The 24616-nt window shown below is 32.2% G+C and overlaps 1 protein-coding gene across 2 annotated transcripts in view; it reads left to right on the top strand.

The window, feature by feature from the left end:
* Positions 1–24616, top strand: part of LOC119073590 (zwei Ig domain protein zig-8) — a 131606-nt gene that overhangs the window by 5736 nt on the left and 101254 nt on the right. For both annotated transcript variants that reach the window (XM_037179164.1, XM_037179163.1), the window contains exon 2: positions 14035–14089. The gene's annotated coding sequence lies outside the window, so the exon portion shown is untranslated. The remainder of the gene's footprint in view (positions 1–14034; positions 14090–24616) is intronic.

The raw sequence follows: 24616 nt of genomic DNA, 5'->3' as shown, positions 1-24616 counted from the left end.
TGAAAATAAATATTGACAATGGGACGGACAAACATATTGTTCAAGACTGACATGTTAACATCAAAAAGAGTTGATATGAAAGAAAATGTTGTCTGGTATTTTCACTTTGAGCTGGTATTGTTAAGGCAATGACTTCTACTTACACTCACGCATTACAATATCTATAAAGTAAAAGCAAAAGTTGCTTCTTCTCTGCAACTTGTTAGTCCACGGTGGACATGAAACAAGTTCCACCATTTGTGGCATAAAAATGTAGTTGTTTAGTTAGATAGAATACACTTCAAATAAGCCCAAGACATGTTACGGTGTACAACAAATTCTTTTGTGTGCTGTGGGCTATTGAAACATATTATTCCCTAAACACGGGAGACAAATTCTGCTTTATCTTACGGATATAATTATAGATTTTGAGTAGAAAAATGAATAAGACTGTTGAAGTGTAACTGTTGGTTCCAAAGTACGTTTTTTTATCCGACCCTGAGGTGAGGACAGTATCCTTACGATAAACAATATCCATCATTTCGGTCACATTGAATTCACGCATTACAAAATATATCCGAAAAGGTCAAGTTATTGCTATTTTAGGAATTTATTGTCCCTTATTATACAGGTGGGCTTATTCAGTAAATCCCGAGAAAAGATCTCATGTAGGTGGATTAAGCATTTTTCTATGGATATCGAAGTTATTTGTTATTTGTACTAGTACATTACGTATCAATGGGACAAATGATACAAATGGCAATTCTCGTGTGAAGTGTACCGACCCGAGGTTGATAAACACACAAGAAGCCATTTTCATCATTTGTCCCATTACCAAGTGAGATATTTTTGGGTAAAGTTTTGCCGCCGTCAAGTCAAATCAACTTTTCTTCATGTTTTTTATAAGTTAAAAATTCTCCAGAAGAATAATTCCATTTTTCACTGATAGAGTGTTCCAATTATTCCAGTAAAATCAAGGATTCAAAACAACAATAACAAAAAGAACAACGTAGAAGTTCCCCAAGCGAAATAAATTAGCAAATTAATAATGTCCGTGAAAAATAATCTAATTACCATTGAGTTACAACTCAATTATGCAAATTTACCTATGGCAAATTCTAGCATTAACTCAAATTGAATTCATTACGACACAAGTTTTACTAGAAAGTAGATGTGGGCGTGTTCTGCAATGGAAAAAGTAGGTTTCCACAGCAATTGCGGGGACTCTATTCAGGAGTTAATGAATAATAAAAATGTAATTGCAACTTTTAAAGTTGTAATTTTCGGTACTTCAATTTCAGTGCTTTTAAATAAAAGAGAATTCTTTAGCGTTAAAAATTAATTCGAGAATTGTGGTGATTTCACGTTATCTGGCAGACATTTGAACGACTTTTCAAAGAAAATTATTATTGTATACGCTGGCTGTCGAGTTATATATTATGGAAATATGCGTGAAGTGCGCAAGTTCTATAAACATAATTAGGAAAGTGAACCGGAAACGATGAGTTCACAAATTATAGGAAACTTCGGTTGGCCTGCTGAGGCGCCACAATTTTTTTCAGTAAATCATAATTTACGCTCTATTGTTAGGTGGTATAACTTCATTCTGGTAAAATTTTCATGAAATGTCATATTCACTGTTATCTACAAAAAATATAGTGCTGACATTAGTAATTTTATGACGTAATGAACTAGAAATGTAATATAATTATATAAAAATCTATTACATTTAAGCTTTAGTTTGCAAACAGCATTTTACCTATAACACAAATGCTTTATTTTTCATCGAACAAGCCGAAAATCTAGTACTTTAGGTATTTTGATATCGTGAAAATTTGGTAAATGTGCTCAGCTATAGGAGAATGAAGTTTAGAAACTGAGAAGAAATGTAATAGAGTTTTCCCATATTTTAGTACATTCTGTCGTAAAATTACTGCTGTCACTGCGCTTATTTTCATGTGAACCAACTTCATATGATGACATTTGTTCTGTAATGACAAATGTGAAGTTGGTTCACATGAAAATAAGCCGCAGAGAATGAAGGACTATGAAAAAAAAATGTGGCGCCTCTACAGGACAACCGACTTGTCCCATTGTGAGTTTACTATATACAAAGCATCTTCGAAGAGCACATATGTTCCATTTTATGATGTAGCAAAAGTACATCTAAATTCGGATGGTAAACGATCATTTTTTTGGGATGACCTTAATTTCAACTTTGCTTTATCAATATTTTCATCTCATTGATACCGATTCCGAGTTTATAACGGTAAAAAGAAATGTTTTTAATGCAAAAATTTCAAATGGTAATTGGAAAAAATGAATCCCAGTTACTTTTTCCTTATTACTGTAACTGTGGGTCTTTTTTTATTTTTAGGCAGGCATGTCAAGCAACCTAGAATTTGAACGTTTCACACTATTAACGGAGCTCGTAACACAGAGAAAATACGAACTATACTTTGTCACGGTGTTATAAATCGAAATTTATTTTATGACAGGAAATATACTGCAAATAAGTTCGCTACCCTTGTGCATTAAAATATAATGCTTGTTATGAAAAATGGATGCAATTTATTCAACGAATTATATGAAAAGTCATTTTCTTATTTTTATATTTTTTACTTTTTTCGTGAAAATTTAAAAAATGATTGGATGGAGTGCGAAAACTGCTGACTTTGCTTACAATTTTGTTTTATTTGAAACTCTTTTGGCAATTGTGCTTACGACCTTCTTAAAATCCCTAGAAATTGGCGTACTTTGGTTTGGTTTGCAATGCAACCTTTACATAGTCTAATTAAAATGTATTATTATGTACAGTAGTGCGAGCAAAGTAGTGCGTAAATGGAATGTACTTTTGCGCACTAGTGACTTTAAAAAAAATGAAGATCTCCTGTACATAAAATCTTGTTGCTAACTTGTGCCTAAACTGGAATTTTACGCATACGATGTGTTGTCAACCCTCGGCTTCACCTCGGTTTGTGTGTGGTTCGAAATCCTCCTTTGTTGATTTACGCCGAAAGTATCGACGGCACAATTGACTTGTATTATATTTGATCACCGGCTCGTGGAACTCTTTATGATCAGATATTAGTTTGATTTATCAAATGAAGTAAAAGATTTTATAACAAACATTTGGCAATATTTCAAACAAATGAAGAAATAGATTTAATGATTATGATACGCTTGCCGATTACAAAAGGATAAAATATGAACCAAATGAGGTCACAAAAGAGGCTGTGATTGCAGCGTTAATAAAATTTTGGTACGATAAGTAAAGTCCTTTCGAGGACAAAATATTTTTGAACATTTTTGTTTCTTAAACATTTCATACGAAAATACATTGTCATTGTGGTATTAACCGAGATAAACAGTATTTATGATGTCATGGGTGTTTTATGCCTCTGTGCTAGTAAATTCTTTTGAAACACCACTAAAGCAAAATGCTCAGCAAAAATCAGATGCAAAGAATTTGCTAGAGAATTTCAGTGTGAAAATAGAAAATTCAACCTACTTTTCGGTATTCAATTTTTAATTTAAAAATTTAAAAACAAAAAAAAACGTAAAACATATAACCGAAATAAATGACACTAAACAGCTGAACCTTACTTTGAGGAATCCTTCACTTACTTGATCTGTTTGAAATTAAATTCCGTTTTTTCTTGATTGAAGCTCTTCCCTGCAGCATTCGATTATACGAAAGCGTTTTCAGATTCCTAGTGCCACAGTCTGACATTTTAACTAGACGTAAAAATTTTTTATTCCGAATTTAGAAAACCCATTACATGTCATTTAGAGACGATACCAGAAGCACCACACCTCTTACATTATTCGCAAAATCTCATAAAATATGCAAATGTTCGCTGGTTCGTATAGATTTGACATGGCTGTTGCTGTTATGGCATTAACAAGATAAAAATGTTTTCAAGGGAAAAAAGTAAAAGAAAATCTTTTACGAGAGAGAAAAAATCCATGTTTCCGGATAGAGGAAAAGTAATAGCCATGAAAAATTCAAAATATACAATGCCATGGAGAGACGTTTCTTTTTAAAAAGCAGCAAAAGGGTATGTATGCATAGGAGTGTACATAAAATGGATCATAACGTGTAATGCGTGTGTACAATACACATTATGCCTCCAACGCATGACTTGTTACAAATAATGTTTTATGGGATGTAGTATTTTGTTGAGTTTAATGAGAACGGTTTTTCAGTCAGTTCATAATGCTCCTGTTAAGATATTGATTTTGCATTTTCAGACAACCAATCATCAATTGTTAATGAAGGGTTGAAGGGATGAGAATATGTTATGCTATAACAGTAAAACAACGGTATTTTCAGGTCAGAGCGGAGCGAGCTATTTATTTGAATTGGAATACATTTGTTCTGAACATCGGAATCTATTTTGTAAGGACATAAATTGAACATATAAGTGGAAAGTGAAGTGTTATTACAAATGATAATCCAGAGAATAGCAAAATCTGCACACATGTATCGGTCGGGACACTTCTGTAAATTTTGTTATTTATAGCTAAACGCAATGATGCGAATGCCCTTAAAATGCGTGTACATTAAATTTCTCAGCTAGCACTTGTACCTGCTGTTATCAGAGTGGCCAAGAATGATTATATCGCTCTTCGTATTATGAAGATATAGGTTTCCCGCTGATAAATCAATACCACATTTGAGTCTCAGTAAATTGTAATTTCAATTGCTGAATATAAGGCAATGTATTTAATGAAGAAAGTTGTGTCTATCGAGAGTCGATACAGATTGTTTTGAACGTTATAATGGACTGTCAATGCCCCCAAAGCTGTCAAAAATTTTCCAACCCTCCCAGAACATGCGAAACAATTAAAATTTTACAAAAAAGCAATGATTTGTATAATTTTTCAGTTCAATTGGGGGGTAATACGAAATTGATTTAGAATTTGAAAAGAAAATTAAATTTGGCATGTCTTTTCCACCTTTTTACCTGAACGTTTATGTTCATTGAACCTCTGTCATCCCCATCCAATTTCGTCCAGTCTGAAAAAAAAAATGGTCGACAAAAATTTGCGATTTAAGGTTCGACTATAACTCAAAAACGAATAACTTTTCCCATTTCTCATTCTGAACGCAACTCTCTCTCAAGTCATTTAAGTATCAACACATACACATGATTTAAACAAATTCAAAGTCAAAACGCGAACTTTCACTTGAATTGCTTTTAGAAAACACACGTAATTGTGTTCTCGAATTCCGTGTCGATTTGACTCCGTAATACATCAGTTGTTTATGATATATTATATCCTTCTAAGCGTTGGAAAGAAAAGAAACGAAAGAAATAAAAGAAGGGAATGTAAAGATTCAGAGTATAAAAAAGCGTTTTGAATTTGTAGAGAGAACTCTGTATTTTATAGGAAATAACTTTTCGTTTTCACGTAGATCCATTGTTCATTGTTCTTTTTTAGTTTCAAAATAATAATCTAGTAGAATCTGCTTTTTTATAAACAGATTTATGGCACACATTAAAATAAAAATAAACTTTTTTGTACCTTGTGGTTATATTTGTTCATATCTTCTTTTGCAACACATGTATTTATACCACTTAAGGCAACCGAAAAAATAAATTAAAATAATTCCACAAACAAATGTTTCAACTTTTAATAAAAATCTAATTTATCCACTCCAAAGTATAATATTCCATTAATTCTAATCCTTAACATGCACCTAACCAAATGTTCATACCGAACTTTTCCATATTCATTTTGTTTTAAAGATTAAACTTTTTCCCGTTTTTTTCTTCTCTTCTTTTAATTTTAAAACGAAAAACTTGGATACCATTTCTCATGAAAAAAGACATACATACACACGAGAAAGGAACAGAAGAAAAACGTCTGATATATATATTTAAGTCCATATTGTTTGCCACAACATACGATGCTCAAACATTATGTAATGTGTAACCACAACACAGTAAGCAAAAAAATAAATAAAGTTACACCACACCCTCATATTCTATTTTTACTCCCTTTACCATCCATACACTCTGTTCAAAAATTTATCTCAAAACTTTTCCTATTGTTGAAAGAACGATTTTTTGCTTCATATGTTTTATAGCCGTATGTACAAAGCTCCGCATTTTATTCTAGTGTAATACATATCACTATCTACATTTATCCCTTTCAGTACATCTGTCTGAACAGTCAGTCAGAGCTACGACCAATGGTATTACATTTCAAAATAGAAAATATAGAAAGGAGAAAAAAATAACCACACAATCCGCACATATAAACCTTTAAATATGCAATATATTCGACTCGTGCTGTCATACAATTAACCATACTGAGCTATTAAACATTTTCATTAAACATTTTGCTGTAACGAGTTCAGTGACATGTTTTGTTGAAAGGTCATACAGAAAACATTTCCATTTAGTGTTCCGTTGATACTCGACCAGATAAATAAATTGCTATGATCGGAGACGGGGGTTCATAATGCGGCAGGTCGGTGGCAGTATTGTGTTACCTATCAAAAGAAATGGAATTCATAATGAATTTGACGTTTGTTACGGGGGGGGGGACACGTCGTCTATCAAAACATATTATTTTGTTTCATTGGCTTTGTTGCAAACGAATATCGATTCTTCATTATACAATTTCTTTAAGACGTTGAAATATTACCTGTTTATATCAAGGGTGAGGTTACCGTGCTACCCCAACTTAACTTTTCTTTGTTCCAAACCTTGTCGTTAAAGGTCAGTCGAATTGGACCTATGCCACATCATTTTCAAACGACTGATAAAGAACAGATTACCAATGAAGGCAGCCATTTACCCGTTGTAAACGGTGACACAAAGTTTAGCTACTTTTTAAGAGCAAGACAATAGATTAAAATATCCCACAGCCATCCGCTAATTATTTATAAACACCCTTAGGCATCATGGAACATTTTAAACTCTTTGTTAAGCGATTTTGGACTTGAATTTATTTCCATTCCCATCGTATCTATGTAATACTACGCACTCATCTTATCTGTTCGTTACACAATTGTGGTTATAATGGTTGTCGGAATTTTTTTATTTGACATATTTGAACGCTACGCAGCTATAATATGTACAGTTCAAATGAAATTGTGAAGGGAAGGAATGTTGTGTATTATTAATGTACACTGTCGGTGATGGCTTAGCGCTGGTAAAGGTTTATAACTGTGTGCCCTTTTCTTACTGCGGGTGAATTCGTCAATTATTTATTAGATATGCGGGATCAAAGCGAAACAAGTTTCAAGTAGATTGGCAGTTATTTGTTTGGAAAATGGTGATGTTAAAGGAGATATTTAAAATAATAATTTTACAATTTGTGTTCCCTGTTCGTCTGATTTTTTCTCGTTTCGAGTAAAATGGAGTAGTGACGAATACACTGGGGTGGAAAAACAGTAAATTTAATAGAACATGTAGTTATGGAACTGTACCTGCAATCGTTGTATGCGATTGAAATCCAATTCATTCCGCATGAGATATTAATGTACGTACGCATGATAGCGTTTGATGTCGATCGTGGAAATTCAATAGAAATTTCAATAAATCGTAACGGTTCAAAAAATCCACAACTGTTAAAAGTTGCATACGCATGGTTTTCACGGTTTTCATTTCGCTGGTGAAAGTGTCAGCGATTTTATTATAACAACGTTTGCTGTTAGCAACTAGCAGAATTATTTATGTGTTTCGTATACTTGCCATATAAATGCGAACAAAAAAACAGTTAAACATATAATTAAAGTTCTTTCCCCCCGAGCGCAGTTGTTTTTGTAACATTTGCTTATTTTCTTAGATACATTCGAGAAGAACCCATATAAAGCAGCACAAAACTATATTATGTGGTCGGTATGTAACATACATTCTAGTGACTTATAATATGAATGTCTTTGCCACACACTAGATATCTTCGTTCAACTTTGAAATGTCTAACAAGTTTTAATTTATGGAAGAATTTCGGTTCATTCGGGGACTTGTGTCGTTTCTTTTGTAATTTCATGACTAGTTCATAACATCCATGACTAGTTTGAAAATTATTAGTAGTTTGAATTGAAAGTTGTTGAACTGAATCGTCAGAAATTTATCAAATTTGAATTCAATGAGATCTATTTTCTAATGTGGTATGAATCTAAGCGAAACGATTTGAAGCATTTCTATGCCTAAGTATTTAACAACGAGAAGTTGACAAGATACAAGAACTATAATGAACAAAGTTGAAACACTTTAGCATGTTATACCATCTTCCAATGCACCCTGTTAGGAAATATTGATAAAAATTGTTCCGAATTGCGCCGAAAGAAAACAAACATATTTCTCGCTTTTATTTCTTAATAACGAACGTCTAACAAACACATTCTTACTGATTTTGAAAAGGTTTTTTTTTCAACTTTATTTTGTGAAGAAAGTTTCTCCACCTCACTCCCTTGCAATTGGAAAAAGTTAGCACATACCTTATGGTCAACTTTTTAACGATGTAACGGAATCAATGTTTTATGTTTCTTTACAATTTTGTTTCCTCTTGTTTTGTGTTCGTCCCCATAACCTCCAACCCCATCTTCCTCATCAATTGAATAAAGATAGAATATAAACTTTTTACGTAACAGAAATGTGAACAAAACGGAGTTAGAATCTTATTAACCTTTACGTCTGTGTTATATAAAATTCATTATTCTTTTAGATTTAAAAAAGAAAGAAAATAAAGTTGAATCGGTTCGACGACCTGCTTTCTTAATTGATCTGAATTAAATAACACGTCTATCTCATTTCTTTGCAAGACTAAATACGATCTTATTTAACAATTAAAGTTAGGTAGTTACTGTAATATCTCCACTGGAAGGTTTGAGAATCTGAAATAAAAGCATTTAATATTCATTTGCGAGTGAATAATTAAAGAAATGTTTTTCGTTTAGTGCAGCTGAAGGAAAAACTCATTAATTTTCTTCGTCTTTCAAAGATAGTTTATTTACACAAAGTTGGGATGATATTGACCTCAATGAATAATTGAAAATGTTTATAGATACATGTCTTTTAAAACAAACTCAATCTCAAAACGTAAATGAACAGAAATTACAAAAAAAAACTTTGTTGAGTTACGTTTTTTTCTTCTTGAAAGATTTTCTCTCGCATGCAGAATGGTGTGAGACCGTCTCGAGAATGGTTCACTGCTAAAAACTTCTTTAATTACAAAAAATCTTTTATAAAATTCTTATATAGAAATGAAAAAAATCATACCATTCTCTGGTTTGAATTATTAATGTAAATTTGCATGGGTTCTTTTTTTTGAATATTTAAACTCCTCAATTGCCAAGTGAAATCTGATTTTCTTCGGATTGTTTCAGGATTGTTTCCTTTCGTGTAACATTCAAAATCAAAACTACTATAACTATAGCACTAGCATCACCCTATCCTATATATACTCTACATATTCGATCGATGAGCGTTGATGAGACATGACGTAGATAATTTTTTTAACCTAAATCTTTTTGAATCTTTAGAATTGCAAATATTTTTGAAAAATTGAGACTACATTTTCTCTTCGTATCAGTCAATCGATTAAAGAAAGCTTAGGAAAAGTAGGGTTAAACGGAGCTAAACAAGGAAACATGAAGCAAGTACTCTTCAAATGAATACTGAACTGACACGCAGGTCATTGCAGGTTATTGTGTAATTCAAGTTCCTTACTTTGTTTCATTCTGTTTGCGGTGAAAAGTTCTGAAAAAAAAAATTCCGCAGAAAATGGAAAATTGTAATTTCACCCGGAAAAATTATATGAAAATTCTCAAACCGGCTGGAACTTTAATACAGTCTTTGAATGACAACTCATTGATGAAAAATCACGGCAGAATAAAAGTAAACCTGGCAGGAGCGGTTCATTATTGAAACGTCAAATGAGGGACCTAATACACTGTATGAAAATGAACTCAAATGAACACTGACATAAGCTGAAAAATTTAATTCGCAAAAAACATAGGGCTGCTAGATTATTCAGGTCCCTAGTCAAACAAGCGCTCCTGCCTGGGTTACTTTTACTCTGCCGTGTGAAAAATGGATTGGAAATGACCAGTGTTGTTTTTGCACCACAACTTCTCATTGCAAACGACTTGAAAGAAACAAAAATCTTAAACAACTTAAGGCGCACGGAGCCATTTATATCGACACAATGACCTGGACTATTTCATGGATTTCTTTGATATGGAAATAGGAGATTCTTTCGCACTAGTGTGATTGTCGTGTGCAAATTGACTACGTTTGCTAACTAGATTGCTGCTGAAAGTTATAAATATTTGCAACTTGCAGTAGATAAAGAAAGTTCATAATCGAGTTCGTTTGATGCTTGCATCGGAATAGTCCTGTTTCACGCACACAATGTTTTCTCACATCTAACACGTAAAAGAGCACCGTTTCGATTCATGTATGGAATTGAAAATAACTATTATAAAACCTATTTGAAACGCAGCACTGTGAAATTAAAGAAAACTTCCGTGTCTACCATCCGGTAGTGTTTCGTTTTTTCTGACGATCTCATTTGTCGAAAACCAATTTCCGTTATTTTTCACACTTTCTGACATGTCACAAAATCATATCCTCATATCTTTCAGATAATATGCACGTGCAATAAACGTCATAATTTCATAAATAACAACTTTTTCTTTAATATACGTATAGGCAAATGTGAAGTAAGTTTCAATGAATTTATATTCTACTCAAGTTTTTTTTTATCTATGACTGCATATACCTCCTTTCTCTCTCTCTATTGCCATACAATTTATTTTCAGAACGAAAAGAATGAAAAAAACTTTTTTCAACTTTTCATTTACATCATTTTTTAGTCCTTTATGTCACCGGGTATATCGTTCTGTAAACTAGGACTTTGTGTACAAATAAATTACACTTTTTTGATGGTTTTTCACACCAAATTGATGACATTTCAGATGACGCTACCGAAAATATATTATAAAACATGACGAGTATCAGAATAAGATTTATGATGAATTTATAAACACTTTTATGATTTATATGAGAAGGGTGTTTCAGAACGTTTTGTGGTTTCGGTAATAATAAATGCTCTTTCCTTTCTACCAAATCCCCTTCTCGTACGAACGAACGAACGAACGAACGAACGAGCGGTTAGAGAGAAGAAAAAAGAGGAAATAAAATATAGATAGGCTTTTATTGATGATATACACCGGAGTACCGGTTCAATAACTGCGATATAAATAAATAGGCATCTACATATATTTAGATGGTAAGTTTACGTATTTCTAAACTAGATATATATATATATATATATATATATATAAATATTTCCAGCAAAATATAAGTGAAGTTGGCATACAAAAGGAGCGAATTATGTTTGTGGCTTGGCTATAACAGTTTTAAATGACAAAGAGAGTTAATGTGGGTCAATATTATATAAATCAATAATAATGCTTGATCGAACTCCGTTGAGTATATGTTGAGTTTAGCTTATATCCACTTTTTTATCGTTTTTATCAATAGACGAGCATTTAACCGTAATAGAAGTTTGTTTCTGGGAGGAAAAGTTATGGCATTTCGTTTAGAGACTGAGATTAAACTGACAGGTTGTTTATTGTTTAAGGGAGTAATTTATAGTGAGTGGTCCGGGGCGGGTTAGAATATTGACTTTAATGATGAAAAATTACAGAACACATAGCTTCATATTTGGTGCAATCACAGAATGGATGTTTGTATCATTAATTACAGAAAGTAACGAGTAATCAAAAAAATGTGATTAGTTGGTCAGATTAGAGACACAACTACAATTTTCATCATGCGATAATTTTTGTGTGATTGTCTATTAAGAACTTAATCCTGAAAAAACGCGTTGATAGTTAAAAATTTGTATCACTGGATGGTATGCTCAGAATAAACAATGTTCTCATACAGTACGAATGTATGGTAAAACTAATGAAGTAAAAGATTTTGTAATTTAAATTAATTCTAATCAGACTCGCTGTAGATATTGGTGACATGCCGAACGTTTCAACGAACAAAAATTATTGCAAACTATGGCAAAAATATGTCTACGAAAAAAAGTCAATTTATCTGTTTCCATTATCTTTTTGCATTCCATAAAATCTTCCATAAAAATTATGGCAAGTCGTAGCACTATGCACTGTATACTACTATTATTGTGTTCGAATCTCTGATCGATCGTTTTGAAAATTTTCGTATCTTTCAGTACAATAATGACAAATTTACACCAATTTTAGAAAAAAGCTACTACCCCCACAGCGACCATAACACGGGTTACTTTATGCAGCCGTAACACGTATCGGTAAAACCTAAATTGTTCAACGGATTTTTCCATTCAAAGGACATTACCACTCACCATTCACATAATCCTTGATTTAAAAAAAAAACGTTGTGCAAGAAAAAATATTATTTTTGCTGAACAAAGACATTTAAAGCTATGCCAGACCATACGCATTAAGCATTAAGAAAAAACCGACACTTTCATTTCGCCAACAAATCAACCAGACAGAATCTATATAGACATAATATACATACAGAAAGCGTTCATTTCAGGAATTATTCCATTTAAAGTCTATGACTGTTCAATGTTCATTCAAGACGTTTCAGTGTTAATTCATTAGTTCCAGACAAAGAAGAAAATTCGCTTCATATTTTTTCAGTTCAAATATTTGCATAAAAATTTACTGTAAAACAGCAGAAAATGCTTATGTATATGAAAAAGTGTGGAGCGAAAAAAAAATATTTTGCATACTCAGGACAAGAAAGCTATATCTTACATTATCTTAGACTCTTTCAAATGGGTTGTGTACTACAACACGAGTAAGAAGAAAAAAAAAGAAAGAAAATTTGCATTGTAGAGAAAGCAGAAAAAACCCATAGAAAATCCTTGGTGAATTACCATTCACCATGCATTGAATAAGCTTATTCATAAGGAAGAAAAACTGTAAATTTCTTCAGGGTTTCAGTCAATCTGTGCTTAGCTCTCTTTATAAATTAAGACATTGTTGTGGGCAAACAAATAATAAAAACTGTAGTAAACAATTTGCATGTTGTTTGTTGGTTTGGATAATGAAGAACAGAAAAATATGAAAGAAAATAATAGAAAATTTAAATAATAGATTTATGTTGTCAGATTATATTGCAAATGGGAATAAACGAAAATTTCGTCGTCGTGTATAAATATAGAAAAAGTTTTTCTTTTATTACAAATGTTTTTTTTTCCGCAGAATTCGACAAACGTTAAATTTTAAGCAAATGAAATGATTGTAAGCTTGAAATGTTTTCTTTGCTTGTATTTACAAAATGCAACCTTAACGAAAAATTTATGAGTTTACAGTCGTCAGGTAAACTAAGGTATAGTGGCTTTGCATAGTAAATATATTTTTTTGCCTTAGCTGAGCTGAATTTATTAAATTTGCTGATCACGGTTCGTTACCAACAAATTTTTAAATTGCTTACGAGTGTGAGTCCTAAACGTTAACGGAGTTCACTAAACAAACATTTACAAGGTTACTGACTGCATCTCCAGTATTTTATTACTTACAGACGGAGACAAAAAGAGTAAAAGTGTGTTCAACTTGCCTGGTTCATTCAACCCGATTTTCTGAAGACTTTTAAAATTAGTACTTATACATTACAGATGGTCATCGATAGTGTTCAAGAATGACAATAAAAATCCTTACTCTGATCTATATAGCATATGCAGTGCTCTTATGTACATGTTTGTATACCTGTACTCGATGGAAAATGTTTTTTTTTTATTAATGAAAAGTTTGTAGACTGGATCGTAGACAAGCGCCATATAATCCCACCAGTCAAAACAATAATTTCCTAGCAATTAAGAACTATATTTCACTCGCTGCACCCCACGGAAGTTACTTTCAACGCAAATATTATGAATGAAAAACTCACTTCCGTGGGGAGCCACCATTTAGCAACTAGAAATATAAATTTACTATTGTGTACACTGTACACTGTACAGGTAGTTTGTATTTGTTGTACACAGATTTAAATTCAAATATTAATTCAATGTGTTGTTGATTTTCAGTGTCTGCATAAATCAATTGATGATTGAAATTTAGACTTGTAGCACATTGATGGCGGTGAGTACTTTTTTATGTTTGTTGACCTAGATCATTAAGTGTTTATGTGAATGTTTATTATTAACGATTATGTTGCTACTACCTATCCGTACAAGTGAGTCTAATTATGAATTATTTTCATCAATTATCATGAGAGGAAGTGCTTTGGTCATAATCCTGTTTTAAATCGGATAAAGCTTCATAACGTCGAAAAGTGAATTATCTTCTAGACATAACAAGTTATTCGTTTTTAATGAATTTTGTGAAAAACGTAAAATGATGAAATTACCATAAGTATTGGAAAGGTGGGGATACACACGCCTGAAATTTTATTTTTTCCATTTATATATAAACGTATAACAAATTGGCAATTCCAATTCTATTTGTGTTTGATTTTATTGATTATGTTTCTTTGACAAGAAAAGCGAAAAATAAAAAAAGAGAAAAAAAGGAAAAAGTTTTAATGCGATTTCCGTAATTTTTATGATGTGTTTTTTACTGGAAAATATCGAGTCTATATTTCGGTATTACGGAAAGGAAAGGCACCAAGGAAAATAAAATATGTTAGACGACTGTTGGCTGACTTTGAGCTTTTTCCGAATATATCTTTCTATATGGATTAGTTAGTTAATAAAATAATATTTTCATTTAATTTTACCTGGTAATTTTAGATTGAACATCAGTTCAGAAGATAAAAGCAGAGGTTCTAACGATAACTAATAAAAGAGGAAAGAACGTTATTTTTGTTCCCTTAACATGAACGAATGAACGTATCTTTTATAATAATTTAATTTAAATTGAGATCGGGCGCTTCTTTTCTCGTTTGAGAGTATTAAAGAAACTTTTCAAGGAGGAAGACTTGCTTTTTACTAATCAAACAAGATATTTTTTGCTCAGAGGAAATTTGTTTTTTAATCGAAATATATTCAAAATCTTATTATAACAAAAGTCTGCCTCTGTCAATTAATCACATTAATTTAATCATTTAGTAAAGTTTTAATGAGGTTTATTTTGGTTTGATAAGGCAGAATTGCGAATGAGGATAGAAGAAATAGTAGATCGGGTCAGGAGTGATACAATTTGGAGTTTTTTTTTGACTAGTCGTAATTAGATTTTCATATTACATTTCTAGGTCACTTCTCTATTTTCTGTGGAGCAACTTCACTGCTGTGACATTTCAGTGATAGTTTACTGAAGCGAAGTTATATCACCTGAAAAATGAGCGCAGATAATGAAGTACTGAAAAAAATTGTGGTGCCTCTACAGGTCAACCGAGGTTTCCTATACAAATTTGTACATTAAAATTGAACGCCTCTCACCGTATAAATAAATTGAGAACGGATATATAAGTAGTAGCGCCAACCATCAACTTTCACACAAAATCGTACTTTGTGAGTTTCTTTAGAGTAACACAATTTGCAGAATTGTTGTCTACCGTTTCGAAAAATATAAATTGAAGATTTGGGGGTGATATTGTGAGCTAGATTCTTTTTTACAAACATAAATTGTAATAAATTCTTGGAAATTTTAAGTGTTATTTACCCAGCGTTTTACTTTACTACACAAAGCTCTTTTTTATCAAGCGAAGGATTATAAAAAAAATTCAAGTCCATGCATAAAAATTGGCGAAAACTCGATTCAAGAGTGGAAGAATTGATGGAAAATTGTAATCAATTCGTCTAGTACGTACTTGATAAAAAGTAAATATTGTTTTTATTGAATTTTCATGGCTTCAAATAAGTTGTTTTTCCACGAATCCATTTATATTCATTCAATATTATAAGAGGTGAAATAATAGGACAGAAAATCGTCTTGTATTTTTGTAATACAAAACCCGTAGATGATGCTTTTCAATGCGCATAATTTTCATCGTTCTTTTTTAACGAATGAAATTCACAAAACAAATATTAAAACGGTGGAACTTTAATTTACTATTAAATAACAACCCTCTATATATTAGCAATAAAATTATCTTTTTCCCCCCCGACATTTACGAATGACACAAATAAAGAAATGGGTTGTCTGTGGTCACATCGGAATGCAATAATAACGAAAAAAAAGAAACCCAGACTAGACGATAACCATGAAAGAAAATTATCTGTGACAATAAATGGGAATAACTTTTTTTATGTTACGAGGTAATTTCGAGTGTGATTAAGATGTGTGTGTGGTAAATATAGCAGAAATTTATGATTAACTTATTGATTACTTTCGGATATACTGTCAATGGGGTAGGTTCTAATATAGTAGCAGTCAATGCCGAAGTGATATTAAATATTTTGTGCGAAAATTACGACGAATTAACGAACATTGGTCATTAAACATTTCTAGCTAACACAAGCGAGATCATTGTGTATGTAGATATTCAGCCATATATTGGATTTGCATTCCAATCCAGAAGGGGAGAGGTTCGCTCTTTCCGAAGATGGAATAAGATAATTCATATTTTATGGAGTGGGAAAGTTTGTTGCAATTAAGGCTGCAGAAGAGCATAGGTCACACATCACAAGATTTCTATACCTACCGAATCAACCGTACGAGTATAACGCTGGATTAAGGTGAATTATACATTTCCAGATGATTAAAGTCTGAAAAGTTTTAATAACTTTCATCTGTAGTTTTAATTAGAAAATGTTTTTGCAAAGGCACTATATGATGAGATTTTAGTCACATTCATGCTCATGTCGAAGGTTTTATTTTATAATAAAATCTTCGACAATTTATGTAGCGAAACGATTACCTATTTTGTCGCTCGAACGATTTATATCGACGAATTAATTCCTAGAGAGCACCTCTTAATGCCAACAACCATAAACGATAAACATATAATTCAGTTTTAGGTCGGATTATTATTTATGATGTTAAATAGAGCAAGTCACTTTTCTTTTATTCATAATTTCTTTGTGCTGTTTACATAATCAAAAAGGCCAATCACAAAAATAAAATCAGCCTTTTTTTCCTCTCTACATTTTCCGTATAATATACCTAATGTCCTGCCTGCATGTTCACTTTGTGTTCACAGAGGTTATGGTTCATTTTGAACGGGCAAAATTCACCCTTTTCAAACGTCCGCCATACAATATCGTATTATGTGTAAAAGGCAAACAAAATATAAAATAAAATAATAAAAAAAGTCCTCACAACCAAGAAAAGTCTCCTATACCACCCGTAAGGTTTTTTTGTATTGGGTATAATATGAAATTGAAACCGTAAGCATGATGGACAAGGTTAGCTTTATCTTCATTTTGGTCAAATCGCCTGTGATGCTCGATTGAATTTTGCTTTGATATACAAATTTACGGAAAGCGTTATCATTGTTTCATTTTGTGTCCACCGAATACCGAATTTATATTATCATAGAGTTCTCGGTTATCCTTATATCTTTTACAGTTATACGCTCTGCGAAAATGTATCCCACACTACAGCCCTGTATATTTTTCCAGTTGTAACATGTCTGACACATAGCATGGCAGATGGGCATAAACTTTTGGTTTTAGTTTCAATATGGAGTGAGAGTGTACGATACGTACAATATTTTGGTTTAAAAGCAAAAACAAGATCAATATCAATCAGAAAATTATGGTTCCGCTGATAAGGTTATTCCTCTATTATGGTAATGTAAAATCGTATACATATTTGTGTGTGTTCCGCAATGTTTACATAATTCGTTATCTGAAATTAGGTCGAATTGAAATTGGTAAAAACATTGGAGCCTTTTTCTGTTTGCCTACCATGTACGGACTTTTTTTTTCTGATTCCTTTTCGTGTTGTTCAAATAAACCATGGCACTAAATTCTATTTGTGTGTGTACTGGCAGATTAAATGATTTTTTTTCTCTGAAGTGGGTCTTTGCTCTTTGAAATAAAATGAAAAAAGGTCTCTGAAGAGACGATACCTTTTATCTTATCTATTTGATTTATGTGCTGTAATTTGCTCTTACTATAGCCGCACGGACAAAATATATCATAAATTGATTTCGATCATTTTAGCTCCGCTAATCATCTAAAGTAAAAAAATCGCAAGGAAAAAGGCAAGGAAATGTGTAAATATGTAACCGTCACCCTTATTTATATATTATATACAACTATGCTCGGTGTAAATAAAAGAATTAAAAGGGAAAATTTATTGCTGTCAACGTATACTACGTGAAACAATTTTCTCATCGTCTCTTTTCTTGCAATATACTATACCAGCGTCATTAACCCACACTTGCGTCGGTTCTTAATTTTAATTGTACGTTGGTAACGCAGATTAATTGCCACGCTTTCAAACCTGTATAAAGTATTGTTCGAAATTCCTGCTTTGTAAGAAAATATTCGTAAAATTTTACGTACAAGGTCTAACAAATAGAACTTCAGAACTTACTATTTGTAATATTGTTTCTGCCAAAACCAAATCCTCAAATCTACTACTTCTTTCTTGGAGTATCGATCAATATATAATACAAAATCTTTTACTTCATTAGCTTTAGCAAACACTTTGATATATAAGTCAATATTAACCAAAGATGATGGGTAATCTCTGTCGCCGCTGTAGATAAATGGTTCTTTGTTTACGAAGGGAGGAAAATATGAATTTCTTATTTCTTCTTGAATTCACTACTTTTAAAACCAAAACCAATAAAAGTGACAGTTGGAAAGTCAAAAACTATTGCTCATCCAACGATAGAAGCAAGAGTTGATAAAATAAAAATTGTCTCACCTGTCATCTCAACTGTCATCAGAGAGAACGTCAACAAAAGGCCATCTTCTCACCCAATTTGAGTGGATAAAGTAAGGTTATTCACGCCGCAGGGATGAAAAGATGATTTGTCGTTTCTAAAAGGTTTTATGGTGTATTGCTTCTCACCTATTCATATTCAATTCCTATAGACTCACTCTATGCAAATGAATTTAGCTGACTAGCATGCATTTTCAAATATTTTCAAATTTGCAAAAAACGCATTCAGTGGCAATCTATAGAAAGATCCAAAATTATTCGAGTGAAATTTGAAATCACAGAACCGGAAATGTTGCAAATTGTGTGGTGATTGTGTGAATGAGAACATATCACCATTAACGCATTGGACACAAGTTTGACTAAAATATTCTGTAATTTTGGTCGAACGTAATTCATAAAATATGAACCATAAAATGCATTTTCCATACCACTTAACTGCGTGTGTGTGTGTATGTATACCATAAATGCTGGAATGTATATAGTATCTGGGTACTAGATAACTGCATCGATGCAATCACACACAATCAAATTAATATTAAATTAGCGAAACAAAATACGATCAACTAACAAAATCGTGTGGTTAAGTTCATTTTATCCGTGGCTATTCGTGTTTTATGTAAATGAAATTTTAAAACGTTTCCACTTCGATGAAAGGTTTCGAATACCAAAAAAAATGCGACTGTATTCGGACGATGAAATATTATTCGATTTCCTCATCAATTTTGTAATTTTATCTACTTTTTAAGTTTGAAATTGTTATTCACTTATTTTTCAGCACGTTGAAAGCATCGATTGAATTTTACCTCGTCGGGCTTACGATATTTTTTTGTGGAGCATGGAAATTCCAACGTCACACTCATTAACAGTGTGGTCGTTATTTAAAATTAAAAAAAAAGAGAAATCAGATGCTGTGTACTCTAGAAAATCCGCATGAACACGACACAGTTAGAGCTTATTTGTTAAACCTCAGTTGTACACCTTTTCACGACCGAACGAAAACAAAATTGGAATTTTTTGCAATTAGCATCGAATAAGGTATGACGGAATCAGGTCATAAATGTTTGTAAGCGGAAACGCTTTCCAAATATCCATCCAATGTATTCTGTATTCAGTCTACATCAAGTTTAGTTTTACCAAATGTTTATATTGTGAAGTTTTCTGAAAACATAAATGAACATTTTCAAGCTTTCGCACCATCTGCTTTCCAATTTTCAACAAACTTAATTTTGCTTATATTCGGACAACATACTCCGAACAATATATTTTATACAGCGAATATATAGGTCAATCTGTATTTATCGATTTACTGAAAAAAGCTCAGTAGAATCTAAAATGTTTTTTTCTTCTATCTCATCTCTGGGTGTTTTCTCAGTGAAGTTCAAAAAATTATGTTAAGTTTATAGCTGCATAAATGGACCGCTGTGGGAAGAAGAAATGCCGGAAGAGTACTGTAAAAAAGTCTTATCAAACTTACCCAGAGAACATAAACTAAACGAAATGACCTTTTGCATATTTTTTATGGTACCGTTAGGTCTACGGTTTCATGTTATGATTTTTTATGTAAATAAGTCTGCATGTCACCTTTCCAGAAATTACAATTAGGTCAAGTAATTATTTTATGGTTAATGGTGTCGGTGTATACTGTTTTGTATGCTCGGCATGTCGTTTAAATTGGAATTTGTCACTGGTAATGAGAAAGCCGCCATTTCGATGAAATATTTTTTTTTCTCCTGCCAAAACACTGGAGAGAAAACATGATTAGTCCCATAAATTGGCTGTCACAGCAATGCCTGAGGCAATAAGTCACTGGTATAAAAGCAAAATTTGTTTGGATAACTAACGAAATCAGGGAAAAAAAATATTCTTGAAGGAGTTCAATTGTGAAATTTCCATTTTAAAATATTCAGACATTGACAATGGAACAATTGCAAAGAATCTCCACGAATTTTCTTTTAATGAAAAATATAAAAATTCAGAAAATTGTGTGTCGTTCCCTTGACATCTCAAAATGTAAATTTGAAGACGTCAGGAATATTTTATGGTTTAACTTCTTGCTTCACTCAAAATTTATATCCATTACTTTAAACGGACCGCTGTAATTTTAATTCGCTGCATCCATAGAGAATACTAAAACGTTTTTTCTGGCTGAGTATTTATATAGTCGAATGAAATACATTTCATTCTGGCTTTGCTGAGTCTGAATATCTGGTTTGGATGACTTTCGGTGCGGTATATCAGGGGACATTCACAAAATACCTAAGCGGACTGAATGACAAATTTTGTGACCACTTCCCCATAAATACATCAAATTGTATCGAAAAAATTCAAATTTAGAAAATGTATGAAGCGATCGCTTTAACCGCCCCTCCTTCTTCCAACTAAAAAGTGTACGTAGTTTGTGAATGACTTCTTACCAACAGAAGCAATTATTCATCTCGTTGAAATGTTGCGAGTTTATTGGGCTTAATGTCTTGATTTACAAAGATTGTTTTCCTGTTTTTCTTCTACAAAGTTTCAATTTCAATTATTTTTTCTTTTCGAACTGATCATCAATCATTATACATACATCCAGATGCGTGAGACGGTCTATACGTACGTTTCGGATCGAAAGCACAATCGACAAGCAATAAATTTTTATTGTGCTTCAATAATTTTTTGAAAATTAGTAACAATCCATCTTGCCATCGAATAATAATTCATATGTCCGTCTCCGTGCTAAATCATTTAAAATCTCTGAAGCGTACACAAACTTTTCATATTTTCCGTCGACCCCATTATAATTACAATTTGAAGTTTATAAAACAATTTTTTTTTGGTTCTCTCTCTTTGACATTAGTTACAAAAGTTATTCGTTCCTTTTTCGAAAGTTGTTCGTTTGTCATAATTGTGTTTGATTCAAAGTTGGTTTAATATTGATGAAGTTAATTATGGCGAAAATACTGGTTCACATTTCCGATGAAATACTTTGGAAATGTGAATCAGAAACAATATTTTTTGCCTTTTATTCGAATTGAGAAAATGCACCAACAAGCTGGACTCTTCAACTTTTTATCTAGAGTTATGTAAATGAATAACGTGAGGCAAAAAAAAACTATTTCGCTAGCTAGTTAGAAATGGGGTTGTTTTTAGCACTAGAAGTGAGTTTATTAAGGTATTAGTATCTACTGTTAGTGAAAATATTCTTGTATGAAGATGATAAGTTGACTTATAAAATCAGTAGATAACACGGTTTTTTGTACAAATTTTCATAATTATATATAGAGTGGTGGCACCAGTCTCCAATAATGTACCAGCAGTCGGACAGCTATTCATACAAAAGTTTATCAACGAAAGAACAATACCGGCTTCGTCACCCTACAAGTCCACATCTACTTTAATATAACGTTCGCATGTACAATGTGCCTTACAGTACGGAATTCAGATCCGCGATAAAACTATGTAAAATAATATCTCGCTGTCTCTGGAGTGGTAAACTAAATCTTTGACTTCGTCTTCATTCTACTTGGATGCGTGATACCATTTTAAAGTTGTTCTACTATTTCACTAAGGCGTTATGCATTATGTATGTGTTTCATCTAACAAATGAAGAAGTAGATTTGCCATTTTGTTCTTCTTTTGTTTGACGAAATGTGTAGACTACAGATATATAAAAAAAGATAACTTTTCAGCGAGTGTATTCTGCATAGGACTTTTTTTATGTCAAAAAGTTTAAATCTTAGGAAAAAATAATTCTCCTGTTTATAACTTACGCTGCACAAGTGCTCTTAGCTTATTAAGATTACGAGAATTATGGACGGGTTGGCTCAGTGGTAACGTACAAGCCTTTCACCAAAAATGCCGGGGTCCGAAAGCACACCCAAGTTCATAATTTGTGTAGTTGAAGTGTTTGGTGCCTTCAGCGAATTGTAGTGTACACAGAAAAATTACATTTACGGTGACTGCTGTGTTCGTAATATCTGAGTCTAACTTAAGTCATACATATAAGTACTCTGATGTACTTTGGGTTATATATGTCTATTTCGTTAGTAATGTATCAATCAGACTGTCAGTTGGATGAAAGCCCGTTGACGATGTTGTGTAGTATTTAAAATTAACACATTTTAAAGAACGATAGAATTTCTGACTTTTCGTCTGGCTACAAGTTAACGTTCTACAAACGGTAATCATCTGTTATTGACAATGACTCGATAATGAATTTATGAATAACGTGGAATGCTCTTATATATAGTCAAACATATGGTAAAGCTAAAGAAGTACAAGATCTGGTTTCAAACATTAAGTGAAACTTGATAGAAAGAAGTAAACAACAGATTGAATCTTTATTTGATGATTCGCCGCGCCTTTTACAAAAGGTTACAAAAAGTCTCATAAACGAGCAGTTGACGTTCACATCTGAAAGTCGATACTGGGAATCATTAAATTTTTCTAGAGTTTCATAGAAAATATCTTTATTCGTATCACGAGTCGTGTCTATAAACACCGATTTTAGAATTGAATTTCCGCTACAAACGCTTTAAGAACCATATTTATTCGCTTCGTACTTGATTTGAGAGTTCATTATTGTTGTCATTGTTAGGAACACTCACTTAAAAGTTCTTTTTCCCCAAATGTAAAGGGCTTAGAATGGCTTCCATTTCTAGACATATGTTGAAATACGTACAAAAAAAGTATCTCCTTCTGCGTTCAATTAAATTCGAAATAGGAAACAATTGCAAAATGTTTATTTACAACGCTCTGTATGAAACGTTTCATGTATAGCATTAATATGGCTTTCTTCATACTCATTCTTTTATATTCTTTTAGAGGAGAAAAAGCTCGGGAATATTTTCATTGTTACTTCGTCAACTCAAACAACGTACTCAGTGTAATAAACTTGGTAAAAAGTTTTCATTCGGAAATTTAAACAGAAACTTGTACTTATTTGTACTTAAATGTTGATTGTCTGTACGTGAATAACACAGAGATGTATAGATGTGACAACACAATATTTATATGTGTATACAATGGGGATCCGTACACATTTTACAATATACTGTACACTCCCTTTGTAAATTACATAAATTTATATTGTACTCAAACACATACATAATTTACAATATCAACGACCGGGAAATCATGTGCTTTGATTAATGTTTTTCATTTTTGTTTACTCTTGAATGGTATATATCTTGAAATCGATTATTCTCTCATCGTGTATTTATTTTACTTTCTTCGGATTTCTGTTGTTTTTTTTTTCCTTCTAAATGTCGTTTTTCCATTTCACCCAATGTTTATACCTCGATGTGTACTGAACGACGAGTATCTATTCATTTTGTTACAAATAAAGAAAATAATTTAATTTTGTTTCGTTTTGGTTGTTGATTTTTTTCTCTTCTCGTTCTTATATCCTACGCTAATGCCGAACTCCAAACAATGCGAATGAATTGTAAGAGAGTTTTTGTATTGGATGCAAGCAGAAAAATTTCATCGGAGAGGTTCGTTTATTTAAATTAAACATTGGCAATAGCTCACCATCAGTTGTGATTAATCAACAATTATCAAATTAAGTGAGATTTGTTCAGTGACCTTCAGCGAATTCGTGTTAATGTTGTCTTGTAAAGTAAAACTCTGGTCTGGTAAAAGTCATGAAGTAAAAGATTTCGGGAAAGTAAAGGACTTTCAAATTGAAAGTAAACACAAGAATTTCTTCTCAAACTTATCGTCGTTTATTGAATCGATGAAGTTTTAATCAACTTCAATTTCCTAGTGTAAATATAAACGCAAACATTAGGAAATAACTTAAACTAAAAAACGGAAATTTTCCGTACTTTTGTATTCCCACACGGAATC

The sequence above is a fragment of the Bradysia coprophila genome, unplaced genomic scaffold, assembly GCF_014529535.1.
Source record: "Bradysia coprophila strain Holo2 unplaced genomic scaffold, BU_Bcop_v1 contig_138, whole genome shotgun sequence".
Lineage (NCBI taxonomy): Eukaryota > Metazoa > Arthropoda > Insecta > Diptera > Sciaridae > Bradysia > Bradysia coprophila.
This window is presented reverse-complemented; position numbering and strand designations above follow the sequence as displayed.